Source organism: Camelus bactrianus, chromosome 11 (assembly GCF_048773025.1).
Source record: "Camelus bactrianus isolate YW-2024 breed Bactrian camel chromosome 11, ASM4877302v1, whole genome shotgun sequence".
In the NCBI taxonomy this organism is placed as follows: Eukaryota; Metazoa; Chordata; class Mammalia; order Artiodactyla; family Camelidae; genus Camelus; species Camelus bactrianus.
The window spans coordinates 34152925-34171622 of NC_133549.1; the positions used below are offsets into that span (position 1 = coordinate 34152925).

The 18698-nt window shown below is 39.6% G+C and overlaps 1 long non-coding RNA gene across 5 annotated transcripts; it reads right to left on the reverse strand.

Moving 5' to 3' along the window:
• Nucleotides 1-384: 384 nt before the first annotated feature.
• On the reverse strand, nucleotides 385-18698 carry LOC105080723 (uncharacterized). 5 transcript variants are annotated; one of them, XR_006720063.2, is made up of 5 exons: nucleotides 18583-18697; nucleotides 11885-12091; nucleotides 10761-11036; nucleotides 10598-10647; nucleotides 385-399 (listed from the first exon to the last, which is right to left on the reverse strand). It is a non-coding gene; the product is annotated as an uncharacterized LOC105080723 (long non-coding RNA). The 5 variants fall into 5 exon arrangements; XR_836377.3 differs by lacking the exon at nucleotides 385-399 and adding an exon at nucleotides 4463-10101; XR_012510131.1 differs by having other exon boundaries at nucleotides 10598-11036; nucleotides 18583-18698.

Genomic DNA, 18698 nt, shown 5'->3' on the forward strand with positions numbered 1-18698 from the left:
TTTAAAATAACAATAATGCTTGAACATCCAGCCGCCTAATTACTAGCAGCTTTTTATTTGCACTATCATTAACTTCACAGCTGCCTTGCCGGTGACAAGTGGTACCACAGAGACGTCAGCTGCAACTGTTAGTTTCTGAAAGGAAGGTCACAATAAAGGCCTGGCTCCCCTCTGCCAAGGTCAGTGAGGGCTTCAGGGTGATGTCAGCAGCACAGGTGCCCAACTTCAAATGAGGAAACCACATGTTGGGTAGAAGAGGCACCGGAGGGCATCTGGCTCAATCCTTTCCATTTACAGGTGAGGGAACCTGAGGTCCAGAGACGGTGAGTGGCTTGCCTAAGATCACACAGCTAGTCACTTCCAGGCTGGAACTGAAGCCCAGGTCTCCTGATTCCTTACCTGTTTTTAAAAATTAAATTAAAGCATACGTACAGAAAAGTGTACATGTCTTAGATGTACAGCTTGAATAACTGTTGATAAGTGAACACATCCATGCAACCACCACCCAGGTCAAGAAACAGACCACCTCTAGGACCCCAGGAACACTCCCCCCACCACCCCCCCGCCGCCCGGTGCTCTCCTTCCATTTACCACAGACTCTCTCCTTCTCAAAGGTAACCATGATCCTGACTTCTTACACAATAGAGCACTTTGGCTTGGCCCAGGTTCTTCCAATAAAGAGCTATTTTACGTGGAGCTTAGCTATTTGGAGCTAAAAAACAAATCTTCTCTTTTCTTGGAGTGCATTAAATGGTTTATTAAGAAAGCATATTCCAAAAGGAAACCCCTATATCCATTAAGGCATATGGGATCCCCCTTGGGAGTGAAGACAATGTTAAGGAATTGGATAGAGATGATGGTTGCACAATATTGTGATGTATTAAATGCTGTTGAACTGTTCACTCTAAAATGGTTAACTTTATGTTATGTGAATTTTACCTTAACAAGAGAAACTCATCACTTAACATATGTGTGTTTCATTGAATGTAAACTTAAACAAAAAATAAACTGTAAAAATATTAGACTCAAAAAAAAAAAAAAAGAGGAAGAAGAAGAAGACAGCATATCCCTTATAAGGGCTGGTCAATAACGTTCCACATGTCCAGACCAGCAAGCCTTATATCACCACCTGGGTGTTTTCCTCTGGCTCTCTTCTCATTGCTTTTGTCCTTATCCCTCCACTGAAAGGTCCCTCATCAGGGTCATCTTGCCAAAGCCAACAGTTGGCTCTCTGTCCTCATCTTACTCAACTTCTGAGCAGCATTCAATCTAGATAACAACTCTCTTGTTTGTCTGGTTTTCTTCTTACTTCGCTGGCCTTTCTTCATTCTCCTTTGCCCTGTATCTTCTCCTCTGAATGGTGCAGAGCCTAGGGCTCTGTTTTTTGACCACCTCTCTTCTTTAGCTGGGTGAACTCATCCAATCCATCTGTCTGTCTATGACTTACAAATAAGTATCTCTAGTCTAAACATCTCCCTTGAACTCCAGACGTGGCTAAGCAACTGCTCACCTGACATCTCCACTTGGATGTCTCACACAGCTGAGACAAAAATATGGATCCTTTCCTAATGCAAATCTGCGCCCCAGCTTGAATTTCTCATTTTTGTAATTGGCACCATCATCCATCTACCTGCTCAGGCTAAAACTTAGTCATCATGTTGAATCATCTCTTTTTCTTCATACCTCATTTCTAACTCATTAGTACACCCTATTGGCTCTGCCTCCAGATGTATACTAAATACAATTACCTTTCTCCATTTCCATCTCTGCTGCTTCCATCCTAGTGCACAGTCCCTCCATCATCTTTTGTCTGGACCATGACATTATTTCCTAATAGATCTTTCTTACTTCCCTCATGTCTTCCTTTAGTCCAACCTTCACCCAACAATGAGAATAACGTTTTTAAAAGGTAAGTCAGGTCCTGTTAACATTCCAGCAAGTGCCCATTACATTCAGAATGAAACCCAAACTCCCAAGGTCAAGGGGTCTGCCCCAGCTTGCCTTTTGAGTCTCATCTCTCTCCACTTGTCCCATCACTCAGGACACTCCAGCCACACTCACCTTCTTTCTGTCCCTGACCAGGCCAGTCTTGTTCCTGTCTGAAGGCCTTTATATTTGCTCTTCTTTCTGCTGGGAGCATTTTCCCCCATCTCTGAACAGCTGCCTCTTATCATTATGACCTTTTCAATATGACCTCAACTCAAATGTCACGTCCTCTGAGAGACCTTCCCTGGCTACCCTCACTAAAAACATCCTCTTCTTCTTATGATCCTATTCAATCTTATTGATCACTCTCACCTATTGATCACTCTTATCCTTTCTTATGTATTTATTGTTGACTTGTTTAATGGCTGTCTCCTCCTGCTAGAAGGTAAGTTCCCTGAGAGCAATGACTCTATTTTGTTAATAGATGTATCCTCAGAGCTCAGAACAGTATTTGCAATAGAAAGCATGATATAAATATAAGTTAACTGGCCGGATCTCATCAAGTCATCTGAGAAACTGGGAAAGCAAAGTTATTTTTCATAATATAGTCTCCATTATTTACAATTTCAGGATGACGAGTTACAAGTAACAGAAACCCAATTCAGGATGCCTTAAGTGATAGTAACAAAAAAGGCTTGGAATCGGTCTGTCTTCAGGGACAGCTGGTACCAGACACTCAAATTGTATTATCAGAGTTATTGTCTTTCAGTCTCTCTCTCTTAGCTCTGCTTCCTCTGGATTGGTTCCACTTTCTGGCAACTCCTCTCCATGCAGTGGCTCCTGCCAGCTCTGTGTTTACATTCTACATTGTACAGTTCAGTAACCTGAGGAGAAAGAAAGCGGTCCTTTCCCAGTAGTCCCAGCAAAAATCTCAGAACTGACTTTCATTGGACCAACTTGGATCATATGCCCATCCCTGAACCAATCACTGTGTCCAGATGGATGGAATATCCTAACTACTCAAGCCAAGTCACTCACCCACTCCTAGATGGGAGTGTAATTCAAGGTTGGCATCATCTGAGTCACATGGTTTGAAGGCAGAGGAGTGGTCTTCTGAAGAAAATTGCAATACTATCACCAGAGCAAGAGATGCAAGTTGTTTGGGGGAAAAAGAATGTCTACTACAATTGTATTTTTGTTTCAGGGAACTGAAATTTTTGCCAGGGGAACTTGTAATTTTAGAGGTTAAGGATGAAGAAATGTCTGATTGCCTTCATCTCACAGGACAGGCTGGTAAGCTCACTCACCCACCCAACGGTTATGCAGCACTGACCATTACCTTATCTCACAAGGTCAATATGACACCTCCTATCCTGGCAGGGGTCATGCTTTGTCAGTCTTCTGTCTATGAGCTGGTGCTGAATTGAATTACTAAGACATGACCTTAGAACCTTAGGGTCAATGTCTTTTACTCTTGTTTCTCTCGTGTCAGGCATCAAAGTTCCTGAGCCCTTCACAGAGAAAAAAATGTGACAAGAATATATATATGTTCATGTATGACTGAAAAATTGTGCTCTACACTGGAATTTGACACAACATTGTAAAATGATTACAAATCAATTTAAAAAAAAAAAACTAAATAGAAAAAAAAAGTTCCTGAGCCCTTCTCCTTGAAGCTCTCATCTCCCTTTGCCTTTGCATCATCATTAATCTTTTGATTTTGCCCAACTCACTTTGCTGGACTCTTCCCTCCTACCACATCCCTCTGAATTTGTTTTCTGACCAGCTTGGCTGAATCATCAGGCCTATTGCTACCCAAAGTCTGCCTTCCCATCAGTCATTTCCCTTACCAGGTGATTCCTTCCTTAATTTTCAGTGATGGGTGCACTCATCCTCACCAATGTTCACTTCCCCAGAATAGGAATGAGATCATCCTACACATGCACAAAGAATACATCTAAGGCAGTCTTAAATGAGAGTCTGTCCTCTACTAAAATATCACTAAGGAAGGCCAATCCCAAGTTTAAGCTGGCACTGGACCATCTTTAAAAAGAAGACACTCCCTTTGCCTGCTTTCACTAGGAGGGAAGACCTGGCGGTGAGCTGATCACTACCACTGGTGATTACCTTTCACACACTCATAGATGGACACTCAGTAGGTCATGGGTTTTCCCTTCTTCAAATTCCACTCACTTACTAAAATCAAGCTTTCCTAACCTTTTCAGATTGTTACTCCCCACTTGGTCCTCTGCAATCACCTGTCTTAAGTGCTGAGTCTGAGATATGGTAATAAGAGCAGTATGTTTTTTTGTCTGAGTCATAAACTTGGGAACAAAGTACTCTTCGTGATCCCATTTGTCATTTCCCTTTTCTTTAACTTCAGAAGGTCACTCTAGTGGTCAGGTGAATTCCTGAGCAGTGGCCCTTGGGCGCAAGTGTTCCTGTTCTCAGATGGTTGAACCCATCTACCTGCACAAGTAGAAACATTAAGCTTATTTCTCCAGAGAAGTTGCCAACCTGACCCACAAATGCAGTTTTATTCCCGCCAGAATATAACATCCATGATGACAGAAACTTTGTTTAGTTACTGCACCTCCTGTACTTGGCATATATAGGCACTCGCATAAACTCCTTCATTCAGTCAACAAATGCTTATTGCGCATTTGCTAAAGGGGGCATTGTGCCAGGTGATACTTGGGACTGAGGAATAAAAACAAGTGTATCTGGGAGGATATTTCAGCCACAAGTAACAGAACTGTTTTAAACAATCATGCATTTATTGGTGCACGTAAGTGGAAGTCCAAATTTACATAACTCAGGTTTGCTTGACCCACCATCAAGGATCCAGGACTTTCACAGCTTCATCCTAAAACTTCTTCTCCCCCTCTGGAAAGGGGGGAGGAGGAGGGAGAGAGAAAGACCACACAGTGGCTGCCAGTAACAACTAGGGTAATAGCAAAAGAAAGGGTGACGCTTCCTAGAAGAGGAAGACCCTTCCCAGAAGTCTTTAGCATTCTTCTTGCTTCTCAGTGGCCAGAATTAGGTCACAAACCCCATTCCTGAATCATGCATTTAGTCTCAGACCATTCAGCCCCTCACCTCACACTGAAGGTGGGGTGGGCTTCCTCTGAAGCAAGGGGACTGTGTTGAGGAAGGGTGGCCCTTTGAACATACAGAGGTACTATTAGGGAGTAGGAGCTAAGGGCTAAACGTGGGGCTAGGGAGCAGCCATAGCATTCACTCTAAGTCATAATTAGAATTTATAATGAAAGTCTATAGTTTTTAAAAAGTGCCTGTCTACATAGTAGTCCATGCAATGCCTCACAATGATGGCAAAGTGGTAGTTCTCATCCCAGGGGTAAATCAGAATCACCTAAATAGTGAGTCTACTTTATTTAGAAGGTCCGTTGTGAGATCTGGACATCTGTAGTTTTCAAAAGTTGCACAGGTGATTCCGATGCCCAGTCAACATTGCACACCAGCGGCATAGGCTAAGTACCACCATCCTATAGATGTGCGAATAAGAATTCAGCATAGTCTCTACCCTGAAAATCGACTAAAGATTCTGACTTATGTGCCAGAGGAGTTCAGGGGAGGAAAAGCTGCCTCTAAGCCAGCAAGTTGGGGAAGGTTACTGGGAGAGAGTGGGACCTCCACAGGTGGTTTAAGACTTGAACAGAGAACCCAAGGAAGCAATGTAGCCAGAAGAGCACAGCACGAGCCGGGGTGGAAAAAGATGGAGCACTTGTCAAATTCATGTGTCATGTTTGTCAGAGGACAGGCTGATCTCTCGTTTGTTGTCATATTAGTATGTGACAAAGGGAAGTTTTCTCATCTTGAACCAATGATTGAAGAAACTGAGGTTTGTTTCCAGAACTCAGTGAATCAGTGCTATCTGATATTCCTGATACTTCGCTCAAACTATTCACCAAGCTTCCTCTTTGAGCACAAAGGGGATTTTAAGAGGCAATGATTGGGGCTTTCACATATTTGTGTTTTAAAAAATCAGAATCATTGGGTGGAAAAACCCTATGAGATCACCTCTCTGCTCTACCCAACCTGTGGTGAGAGAGATACACAATGATATTCTTAGAAAAGGAGGCATTTCAATTCCCCCCCTCAGAGCAAACTAAGATAAACCCGATACAATCCAGCCAGGCTGCAAAGGAGGGAGGTTAGAAATGACCTGAAGAATATGCAGAAAGTTTGTAAATTGACTGGCAATTGGATTACATTTAAAGATTCAGTTAGTGACAGATTTCCTTTAGTGAGTTTGTTAATTCCCAGGCAGGAGGCTTGGTGGTTTGCTGATGGCACAGCAGGTGAGTCACGCAGCCCTGGCTCACTCAGCCAGGCTGGGACAAATGTCACCCACTCGCACTGATGAATGCACCTCACACATAGAAATATGTGGATATTGATTTTTTAGAAAATGCTATTATTACTCACTGTTCTTAACAACTTATTTTCCTTCTTCTGTATACCTTTGTTGTTGCTACTTCTGCTGCATCTAAATTGTGTTTTAGTGAACTCCAAAGGGGTCTCACTCCTGCTGAAGGAATTTCTCAGAGATAGAAAGAGGGTTGGCAACAGACTTGCCATATGTAGCTTAAGCTGGATGCTCTCAAGGAATATCGCCTCTCCCAGGTTTCTAGAGCCCTTCCTATGTTATTTACTGAGTGTCTTCAGGGTGAGAACTCTGGGTAGGTCAAGAGATATCTACATCAAGTATTAATGTGGTAATTAGCTTCCGCAATGAAAAAACTCAAACTGTGTGCCTACTTTTCAAGCAGAGGGCTATACTATAAACTTTGTAAGAGAATGGTTATTGTCTGGGAGCTCCTAGAAAGAAAATACCAGGACACAGAGGAGAGGACTGGCATAAGCCAGTGAAGGCAGAGGTAAGAGCTGGCTCACCTGGTTCCCAGATCTGTACCCAACAAACTTTGGAAGATGGACGATGGAGCAGAAGCAAGAGCAGGAATGTGCGAGAGGGCAGCTCATGTCGGGGTGATGCAGTAGCAGAGGCCTCCCTACGAAGTTAAAGATGACTCACACCCGCTGAGCTGGGAGAGCCAAACCTTTCTGCAGGTTCCATTTTTCCTAGTTTGTGCTAGTCTCTAAGTTCAGAGAGAATCATTGCTCTAGTGTCAATCCCATAGTGTTCTCTTCTTGGTGGATCTAAAATCAATAATGCTGATGAGCTGAAAATGATAGCAAACAAAAGATAACATTTTGGAGAAATTTGGGCCTTGTTTTGGCAAATGAGTCGCTTAAACCTATTCAAGATACACCCATAAGGGGGCCTGTGAAAGCTAGGTTAGAAACAGAGACCAAAGGAATATGAATGGTGAGCATGAGTACTATTCCACAAAAAGTGATATAAAAAGCAAATAAGGGCAGTCTATCGCCTATAACTGGGGAGAATGCAAAAACAATTTCACTGAAAAGGACCACTCTCCTAGTTTAAGTCAGCTGGTCTACCCATGTGCTAGTGACCATACAAAGAGATGATCACCTAAAAAGGTGAAACACTTAGCCTGAATTATTCTCTTGGTAGGAAAAAAAGCCAAATATGTCTCAGTACCCTCAGATCTCTGTACCTAAGCATATGTACAAAGTTTCTCTCCTTTGGCTGATAAGAACTAGGGACTAAAATAATGATTCTGGCAGCTGAAAGAAGAAAGAGCAAGGTGACAACTTAGGAGGCTTCCAAGCTCTAAATGATAAGGGGTGAACTAAGCAGCTCTGAGGGGGGAAAGAGATTTGGTATAATAGATGGAGTTGATACCCCATTGAGTTAAAGAAGAAAGAAAAGGACAAGTCCAGAGGGACTCCAGGCTTCCCCCAGGAGAATGTGGCAGGTGGCATGCTTCCCATCTGTTCATTCATTATGAATATATCTTTATGTTCTTGAACAGAGTTATAATAGCTAATTTAAAATAATTGTCTCCTAATTCTGACTTCTGCATCATCTTAGGATCAGTCTCCATTTGTCTTTTCTCTTGAATATGATTCCATTATTGTTTCTTTGATTGTCTAGTAATTTTGGATTGTGCTTGTACATTGTGAACGATACATTACAGAGACTACCTGTTACGTTCCTCTGAAAAATACTTAAATTTTTTGTTTTACTAAAGAGTTAACTTAATTAGAAGAAGTTTTTCTCCTCCGTGGTGGGCAAGTTGAAACTTCTATTCAGTTCTTCATCATCGGCTAGGCTCACTGAAGTCTGCCACACATTAGTATTGTTCAGAGATCAGCCAGAGGTTTGGGAAAACTTAATGTGAAGAATTTGGAGGTTCTCTTCTTTCTAGGATACCTCCACCACCACCGTCTTCCACTTGCTGTGATAGCTTCAAATTCTATCTTCTAATTCCACAGATCAATTCACCAAAACTGTGGGTTTCTATCCACATTCTAACTGCTCCAGCATGGAGCTGACTGGAACTTGCCCTTGGGCAGAAAGTCATTTTAAAAAAACAAACAAGAAACTCATCTTGTGCCATTCCCTCCTTCTAAGTGTCAACTCTTCTCTAGTTTCTAGGTTGGTCACTCTTTAATGCTTTTAGGTAATCCCCCTACCACCCCAAGTTTATAATTATTATGTATAAAAGGGTTAATCCAATATAAACTATCTGCTATTAACAGCCATGGAATTCCAGGTGCCCAATAAATATTTGTTAAATAAATTCTAGTACCCACTTTATATCTCCATGTTGATCTCTAATAGACACCACACACTTAACCAAGCCCAATTAAACTAAATTCTTTTCTCTCACTCCCACCTCAGCAAACCTGCTCCTCCCCAAGTCTACTTTATTTCATACACATGAGATACATATATATCATATATACATAATACATATGAAATGACTGAAATAACTATCATCCACAAAGACACCAAGGCTCTTCTACCTCTCAAAGACAGCCACCCTGTAGTTCTCACCTCACCTGATCTTTGCAATATTTGACATCTTTCTTATGGAAACTCTGATTGTGGCTTCTGGACATTATTCTCTCTTGGATTTCCTTCCTTTGGTTGTGGGACCTTGGGCTGTTTTACAGGCTCTTGTTCTACCACCCAGCCTGTGAGTGCCAGTGAGCGTTCCTTCCTTATCCATGTTTTCTTCTCACTCTCTTCTATTCAAGTAGCTTCAACATTCACTTAACAAATATTCGTCAAACATATACTCTATTCAAGGCTCTTTTCTTAGTGCCAGGGATACAGCAGTGACAAGGCCTTGCCCACATGTGGCTTACATTCTAGAGAGGGGTGATATCTACATTTGTATCTATCTATTCATCTGCTCTCTTGGCATTTCCTCTGGAATGTATAATAGACCTTTCAAATTCAACATGTCCCAAACTAGAGCACTCCCACCTCAGTCTTGGCACATGGTGTTTCCTCTTCATGGAATGATCTTCTACCAGATATCCACACAGTTCACAATTCTTACCCGCTTCAAATATCAGCCCCAAAGTCAATTTTTCAATGAGACTTCCCTGAATATTTGCTCTAAAATGAATACAACCTATGCCCTCATTTTGTACTACCCATCCTCTTACTCTCCTTTATTTTTCTCCGTAGGACTTATCACCATGTAAATATTACAGATCTAATTTTTAAACTGTTGCTGTCAGTGCCCCCTCAGTAGATAAAGCCAACTTGCTCTCCAGTGTGGATAAAACAACATGTACTCCCATCCATTGTGCATGAGTGTTAACCACTTTCTGGGGGTTTTTTTCCCCCAGACTTTTAAATTTTCTCCCATTTGATGAGTTTTTGTTGACATATCCCTGATTATTCATAAGTTTGAGTATTCCTCATATGTTTATTGGTCATTTGGGGGTCCTTTGTAAATTGCTTATTTGTATCTTCTCCCCCTCCTCCCCATTCTTTTCACTTTTCCATTGGGTTATTTATCTGTTTTCTTAATGATACGCAGGATTTAAAAATTCTGGTTATGGCTTCTTTTGCAAATATCTTCCTGTGGTCTGTGGCTTGTCTTTAACTTTATAAGGATGCTTTTGGTTGTATACATGATTCAAATTTTATTATAGTCATATTTTCCCAATCTTTTCAAGGATGAATTAACACAAATAAATTTTGGGTGTGTGTGCTGGAGGGGGAAGTTATTAAAGGAAATTCTTGCCAAATGGCCTTTCTTTTCTCTGTAAAGTAAAAGAAGTAAAAGGAGAAGTTGACTCTTAAGAGATAGCTGTAGTCACTGAACTTCCTCCTTTAGCCAACAAGTATTATGAGTCTACAACAAACGCCTAGATCTGGGAGTTGGCCAGGGTTGGGGAAGGGAGGGAGGGGATGAGATGGGATTTCGTACATGGAACCCTGCTTTAGTAGAACTTACCATGAGAGGACTAATACTGGTTAGACTGTATAGCCTTGCTATACTTCAGTAGAAACTCAGAGTAAAGAGAGATGAGGGTAGGACTGTGTAATTGTCTATGGACTGAATTAGTCAGGGAAGATCATATGTCAGCTTTCTTGACTTCCTATAAACTAAGAATCACAGAATCTCAGGGATACAAGTTAAAACAGATAAGGACGTGAAGGCCTACTGAAGTTTACGTCTCCCTACTGAAGTTCTCACAGCTAAGAGGCAGAATCCATGCTAGAACTACAGAACCCTGGTCCTGTGTACTGTTTTACCTGTTAGTCAAGCATGTTGGTTTGTCTTCCTTTGATCATAAATTAGAGACCTGAGAGCAATGCAAAGGAAAAACTGAGTAAGACAAGTATCAATTACAACCCCCAAAGTCCATGACCATTTAATCTGGGCTTACAAACTGTTAGGTATAGCTATTATACTCACATCAAATTGTCTGTCTTATGAGGATAAAGAAAATGTGTTATCCTCATTTTTTTTTCCAGATGGGACAGAAAAAAGAGAAGCGACTTAGCCCAGGGCACTTTGCAGGTCACAGCAAAAACGAGAGTATATAAACATGGGCTCTGTGTTCAATACTTCTCATAAACCACAAGGTAAATGACCACATACATCTGTAAATTGCAGTCACTCTCTTGTTTCAGTTACATGAGTTTTGTTCTTCCACTGATGGTCAGGTTAAGTGGTTCTGCTTCACTCTGCCTGTGAAAAAAGCATCAGATGAGGCAGCTAATCAGTAACACTGAAAAAACAACAACAACAATGATACATAGATTAAAGGGCTCATAATCAAGCTATTACAGTCCTGTTTTTCCTATTATATCCTTAGCAACAAACACAAATGTAAAAAAAAAATCACTTTTAACTGCCTTCAAATAGATATATCATTAATTAGGTTCAGTCAGAAGTTCTCTCCACCAAGAAAATGCTTTAAAACATTAACTCTTTGTATCTCACTATAGTAATAACCTTATGAGGTAACTGATATCATGTGCCCATGAGTCAGTGAAATTTCATAATGCTAATTGCAAGAAATCTTTAGACTGTTCTCCAAAGTCAAATATAACGTTCACAGCTATCAAAAGTTGCTTCTTCCATGTTCTCAAGGAGACTGAATTCTACTAGTGCCAGGCACACCTTGCCAAATATTGATGATGCAAAGAAGAACAAGATGTAATCACCGCCCCTTAGATATGATGTCTGGAGTAGCTCCATTCTAAACACCAATAGTCCAGGGTGTTCATCACTAGATGTAAAAATGCCAAGGGAGCAGAAATGGGAAACAAGCAAGGAGCTCTGCGAAAGCTGGTGAGCAGTCACCAAAGCCCCATCAGAACTGGGTCGTTAAAGATATTCCTCCATATCTGTCCAGGCAGGAAACTACAGAACAGTCACTAGAGGCAAAGCAGTAATGCATGAAAAACAGGGTAGGTTTATACATGGAGAACATGATCAGTGCTCAGGCCAAGAAGCAGGCTGCGGCCATATCACCACAGCCTTATATGGTGGGCTAACAAGAGGATTTGACAGGTGGGTGTGGGCATGCTTACATTGGTGTTTCCAAAAGATCAATCTGGCAGCTAGCAGTAGAAGATGCGTCTCAGGATTCCCATTCTTAGGCTATTGCATCAGACTGGGTGAGAAATGATGACAGCTTGGTCTGCAGCACGGGGGTGGAGGAGAGAGAATATATCCAAAAGACATCTAGGGGGTAGAATTAGTCAAATTGCTATAAGGGGGAAAAGTGATTCCTTTAGCTGAAATTGGGGGAAAAAAATAAGAGCATCAGCAGCACAGAATACAAAAGAAGACAAAAAGTCATGGAAAATATAAACATTAAAAAATTATTTATTAATAGCTGATCATGCATTTTCTGCCTGCAAAGAGGTTACTTTCAGCAAATATCATTTATTCCATTAAAAAAAACTTACCCTAGTGGATTTTCTTTTTATAAAATTTGCCCTATTGGCTTTTGATGTGCTGGAGTAAATAATTACCAATTGGGCCAAAATTTTTTGGAGCATCTTCAACAATGGAAATGCTTAAACTTTGTACCTGAGATGCTTAGGCATAAGCAAGCTCTCCTACAGCATAAAAAATATATACATTACATACATATATATCAATTTGAAGCAAACACAATATCATCTGCAGGAAGTGCCGAGGCATTTTTCCATTAGCTTTTAATGCAAGGAAAGCAAGATGAGAAGGTGACGTTGTTTCACAGTTTCTAAAATGGGTAGCTTCTCAATATCTTGTAATAATCTTTAATGGAAAAAATATGAAAATGAATATGTATATGCAAGACTGGGACGTTGTGCTGTACACTAGAAACTGACACTGTAATTGACTGTACTTCAATTGAAAAAAAGATAGTTTGTAAACTAGGAAGTTACAAAAATAAAAAGGGGTTGAAGAATTTTTTAAAAATGAAGGTACAATATGAGAGATAATTTGTCCATGACTTTGCACTGTTGGTGACAACCAGGATTCTAAACCAAATTGCTTTGAATACAAAGATCAGGCTCATTCTGAAAAAAATAAAGATCAGGCTCATTCTGTATTTAACAAACTCTAATACTGATTGTGCATAATTGACAATAATGAAGCTTTGCTTTCTATTTGTTAAATAAATAAATAAATTTTAAAAATGGGTAGCTTTTGCAAGAGAGGCAGCATCAGAGTTACCAAAAATAGGGGTGACATGGGAAAAGGATGCCTTCCCTATTGTGGATGCTGTGGTGTGCTCCCCAGATTGCCTCTTCAGGACTGTTCTCCCAGAGGCAGGGAGTGAGTGTTTGTGGCTGACAGTTTTCAGCTGAATTGCTCTTAGCCTCCTTCACAGAGGCAGCCCACATCTATTGGCTGATCTTCTGGGGTTGGGTGAGTATAAAGCTGAGGATGTCACTATAAAAGTATATATTAAATGTACTGGGTCTTGAACAAAATGAGCCACACTGCCTACTTATGTTTTAGCTTATGTTCTGCACAAGAGATGTTGTAAACAGCACAAAAGTGATCTAAAGGACTTCGGATATAAAGTTATTTTAGCAAAAGAATCATAGCCAAGTACAAATAAAAACATGTATATTAAAACCAAGAACAGGCATGAGTACAGATGACTAGCAGGCCTTTATCACTTGGATACTATAAACCATGGGGTTTTTTTTTTAGCTGTTTGTTTTTCCCTGTCTCCCCCACAAAGCTGCTTGGCAATGTTCCTTCGCTAAGGCTCCATCACTCGGAGGAAAAAAAAAAAAAATCAGACATCAAAAGATGCCTGTGTCCCCACTGCCACCTAATGGGTTCTTTGAGCATTAAAATCTCCATTGTATAGTTCTTTTTTTTCAACTGCTGACACTATACCAATAAAATGGCTAAATGTGATCACATCAGACTATGGACCACTAGCCTTTTTTTCAATTGAAGTGTAGTTGTATTAGTTTCTGATGTACAGCAAAGTGATTCAGTTATACATATATATATATATTCTTTTTCATATTTCCTTTCATTATGGTTTATTACAGGATATTGAATATAGTTCCCTGTGCTATACCATAGAAACTTATTGTTTACCTATTTTATATATAGTAGTTTGTATCTGCTAATCCCAAACTCCTAATTTATCCCTTCCCAGACTCTTTTCCCTTTTGGTAACCATAAGTTTGATTTCTATGTCTGTGAGTCTGTTTCTGTTTTGTAAATAAGTTCATTGTGTCATATGTTAGATTCTACATATAGATGATATATGGTATTTGTCTCTTTCTGACTTACTTCACTTGGTATGATAATCTCTAGATCCATCCATGTTGCTGCAAAAGGTAGTATTTCATTCTTTTTATGGCTAAGTAGTATTCCATTGTGTAGATACCACATCCATTCATCAGCTGATGGACATTTACATTGCTTCCGTGTCTTGGCTATTGTAAACAGTGCTTCTATGAACATCAGGGTGCATGTATTTTTTGAATTACAGTTTTCTCTGGATATATGCTCAGAAGTAAGATTGTTGGATCATATGGTAACTCTGTTTAATTTTTTGTTTTTGTTTTTTTTTTTTTTGGAACCTCCATACTGTTTTCCATAGTGGCTGCACCAATTTACATTCCCGCCAACAGTGTAAGAGGGTTCCTTTTTCTCCACACCCCCTCCAGCATTTATTATTTGTAGACTTTTTAATGATGGTCATTCTGACTGGTGTGAGGTGATACCTCATTGTAGTTTTGATTTGCATTTCTCTAATAATTTAATAATTAGCGGTTAAGCATCTTTTCATGCCATCTGTATTGTACCACTAGTCTTTTTTTTTTCAGGGTTTCAAACAAATATTTTTATACTGATGGTTACAGCAGCACTATTCACAGCAGCCAAGCAGTGGAAACAACCCAACTGTCCACCAGTGGATAAACAGATAAACAAAATGTGGTATACACATTCAATAGAACATCCCCCAGCCTAAAACAGATGAAATTCTGGTTCATGCTCCAACATAGATGATCCCTGAAAACACCATTCCAAGTTAAATAAATGAGACACAAACCCACAAATATTGTATGATTCTATTTATATGAAGTATCTTGACTAGTCAAATCTATACAAGAAAAAAGTACAATAGAGGTTACCAGGGACTAGGAGGAGGAAAGAATGGGGAGTTATTGTCTAGTGAGCACAGCTTCAGTGTGGGATGATGAAAAAGTTCAGGATACAGATGGTGATGATGGTTGCACAAGAGTGGACCACTAGTCTTAATGTGGCAAAACTCGGCTCATTCTGGCCTCTGGAAAAAGTCATGTTAACTGTCTCCTTTTTCCTCTTTACATCTGGGAATGTATATCCCCCTACTGTGTGGTGGTTTGGTACAACTATCCTTTTTAAAAAATTGTTTATTATCCACTGTGCAATGAAAGTGATGTGGAATGTACCAGGCTTTTCCTGTGATAAGTTTTTTCTAAGATACATAAATAAATAGGCAACATGAATATGGGGATGGGAAACACCCTGATAAGGAGGGTACTCTTTCAGGGTCTGTAATGCAGATGAATACAATTAACTCTGAATTAAAAACACTATCTTAAGACTACTGCTGGAGACTTATATGAGAAAGCCAAATCGAACCAAAAAGTTAAAAAAGCTCCTGTTACCACATCAGAGGGCAAGGCACACTGGACTCTCCTGCATGTGGGGAAGTCAAAGTATTCTTTCTCAGGCCTTTTTTCTTGGCCTTCAAAGAGCTCCTGTGAATGATTCAGCCTCCTCGCCCACATCTTCCTGCTAAGCCTTGACCCATCTGGTTTTTTGCGGCCTTTTGTTTCTGACAATCACATACGCTTTTGTAATCTCTTACATTATTTCTGACCTTTAGCTATTGCTAGCTCCTAGAGTTCTCCTCAATTATCTCCTGTTTTCCCCTACTCTTCCCCCCAACAACACAACCAACACCTGCCAAAACTATTGTAGCTAGTCTATGAACACTTTACTCCATCTTTTCTTTTGAAAATCTTGAAATATACAAAAAAGGTGAAAGACTTGTACAATGAACAAACACTTATATCCTTCACAATGACTGTTAATATTTTGCCACATTTTAATTCTCTCTCCTTATGAGTACATATATGTATATGTGTCTCTATTTGTATACACACATAATGAATTTGGCAACATTTTATGTAATTTTTGACAGAACCATTTGAAGGTAAGTTATAGATATAATGGCACTTCACCCCTAAATATCTGAATAGAACATTCTCCTAAGTAACTGAAGTAAATTTCATACCTAATGAAGTTAACCATAATTCAATATCTAATATCCTGTCCATATTCAAATTTCCCAAAGTGTTTTCAAATTTTCTTTTGTAGCTCTAAAGAACTTTCAATGACCCTGCCATTTTGGATCCTTGTAAAGCCTTAGATTATCATCTTTTTCAAACTAAAGGAATCTTTGTTTTCTGTTTTTAGTGGTACACATGAACCACAGAATAGCTGAAAATGCACATCCTAAGACTAGCAAAGCAATGCAAATTTCAGTGAACAAATCAGGGTTGCTATGACTGATGGGCACCTGCATTGGTCAGCATCCACTTAAGTTGTTTTTCCGTCAAACTTAAATGGATGATGCCACCTAAGAGTCACCCTAGGATATATTTTCAGTGCACTGAACCCTAAAACACTCAATAGGTAGGAAAAAGCCAGTAGCTTGTCCTGCAGCAAATATCCACACAAACATTCAAAACACCCTATTATGACTAAAAAGGGCAAAGGGCATAGACAGTTATTATGACTCTGTAGACATCTCTAATTCCTCACGTTAGGCATTTGTAGAGATAGTACTAATGTGCGCAAATCTGGGCCTACTTTTGGTCAAGAAGGGATACAATAAAAGCTAAGCTAAAGGACACAATCTCCCATTTTACCAATGTGTATTACTTTATTACATACTTTTGTGTTCTGCAGCGTGTTGGCACATTTCCAAAGGCAGCAGTATAGTTTAATTTTATTTAGTAGTGAAAGGAAATAGCTGTGTATATGACAATTTGGATTCTTTAAATTTTGCATACTGCGTTTCAATAAAATAAATACCAGATTTAAAGAATTAAGAGGTTTTAGATACTGTTCTTTTGGAAGAATAAACATGATTAAATTTGAATGAGAATGTTTTAAGGGAAATCAGACATTGAAAGTAGATTTTAACACTTCAAAGAAGGTGGTAAGTTGGAACACCTATTTGAAGTAACACTGTTAGTCAAAGTTTATACTTGCTCCAGTTTTGTCTTTAAAAGCACATAGAATCATAGTGAAAAATAAATGAATATATGTAAAGTGCTTAGAATGGTGCCTGGTACTGTTATCCCTTTGTGATAACTAGTAATATTCAACATAGCTTTTCTTTCCAAGTATAATCTATGTTGCACAGAAGGAACGATTAAAAGCAACCCTGAAAACAAAAGCTATCAAGAAATCTATATTGGAAAACTAAAATAGTTTAAAATAGTTAAAACTAAATAGTTTCTTATTTTCTGGTTTAGGGGGTTCATGAAGACTTCTTCAGAAATTTTTACACAACTGTAGAGTTTACTTTACATTCAAGTAAGATCCTCCTAGCATTAGTCCTTAAAATACACAATTAGATAAGAGCAGCTGTCAAAAATTATATTTTAAACAGATTTCTATATATAAGGAAAAGTATATCCCTTTTGGTTTGTCTTCCCTCTTAATTCTAGCTACACACTGCTGCCCTCTGCAGTTCCTGCAACTTGACTGCCACCCCAATCATCACAACTTGTTTAGTTTCCATCTCTATAGGTTACCTGACTCATCATGGGGGATGTGTGTCTATGTGCGTGTGTGTATGGATAGAACAAAAGGTTAAGTTCAAAAAACCAAAAAAGGCAAGAAGACACTAAAGCAAGATGTTCTAACAGTCCAGGAGAGTTAGCCCATTTTAGAAGAGGGCTTTATTAAGGGTCCAGCAACAGACCCCAATCCCCAAGGTAAGGTTCTTTCCTGGCAGTCATACAGCCTCTTTGTGTCTTGGCCCTTACTTTTTTAAATTGGAAAAAGTTATATGCTTATTTTTAAAAAATGATAAACAGTAAAAAGCGTAATCAATGAAAAACATTTGGCTTCCACTCCAAATCTCTAGATAGGTTTGTATATCTGTCCAGAAATGGTATATTATCATCACAAGTTTGCACAATGTGCATTTCTTTTTAAGCAGAAATATTCACACCATTCTGCTTATCATTCAAGATTATAACTTGGAGATTGTTCTCTTTCAGGCGATATTAATCCATATAATTAACTTAATTAAAATCATGTAAGTTCTAACAAAATAAGTTTTAAATATATCAATCTCCTCTGTTAGGTTCTGCCACAACAAGCTTTTTGCTGCCACTAAGGCATTATTATATAGAGCGGTGGTGAGCGGACATCGGTAACACCTGGAAGGCTTGTTGAACCAGGTTGCTAAACCCATTGCCAGTTTCTGCTTCAGAGGCCTCAGGTGGGTGTTGAGAACCCGCATTTGTAATACATTATTTTTGTTAAAAAAATTTACAAACTATTGTAAAAAAACAAACAAGGCAATGCTGATGTTGATACCACACTTTGAAAAACCACCTCTATTATGAATGCTGCATTGAACCCCATTCCTCCCACCTCTTAGCACCCTGGGGAAGGCCCGACAGCTCCCACCCTTGGAAAAATAATCCAACTACTTCCCACTCCGAGCCGGAGCTGAGATAAAACGAACCTACGTCCGGCGCCCGTCGCATCCCAGAGACGCCATTTCCTTCTTACTAAACCCCGCCCACTTCACGTCCCTAACGTGGGTAAGAGCCGGCGGCCTAGAGGGCTCCATGAATCACG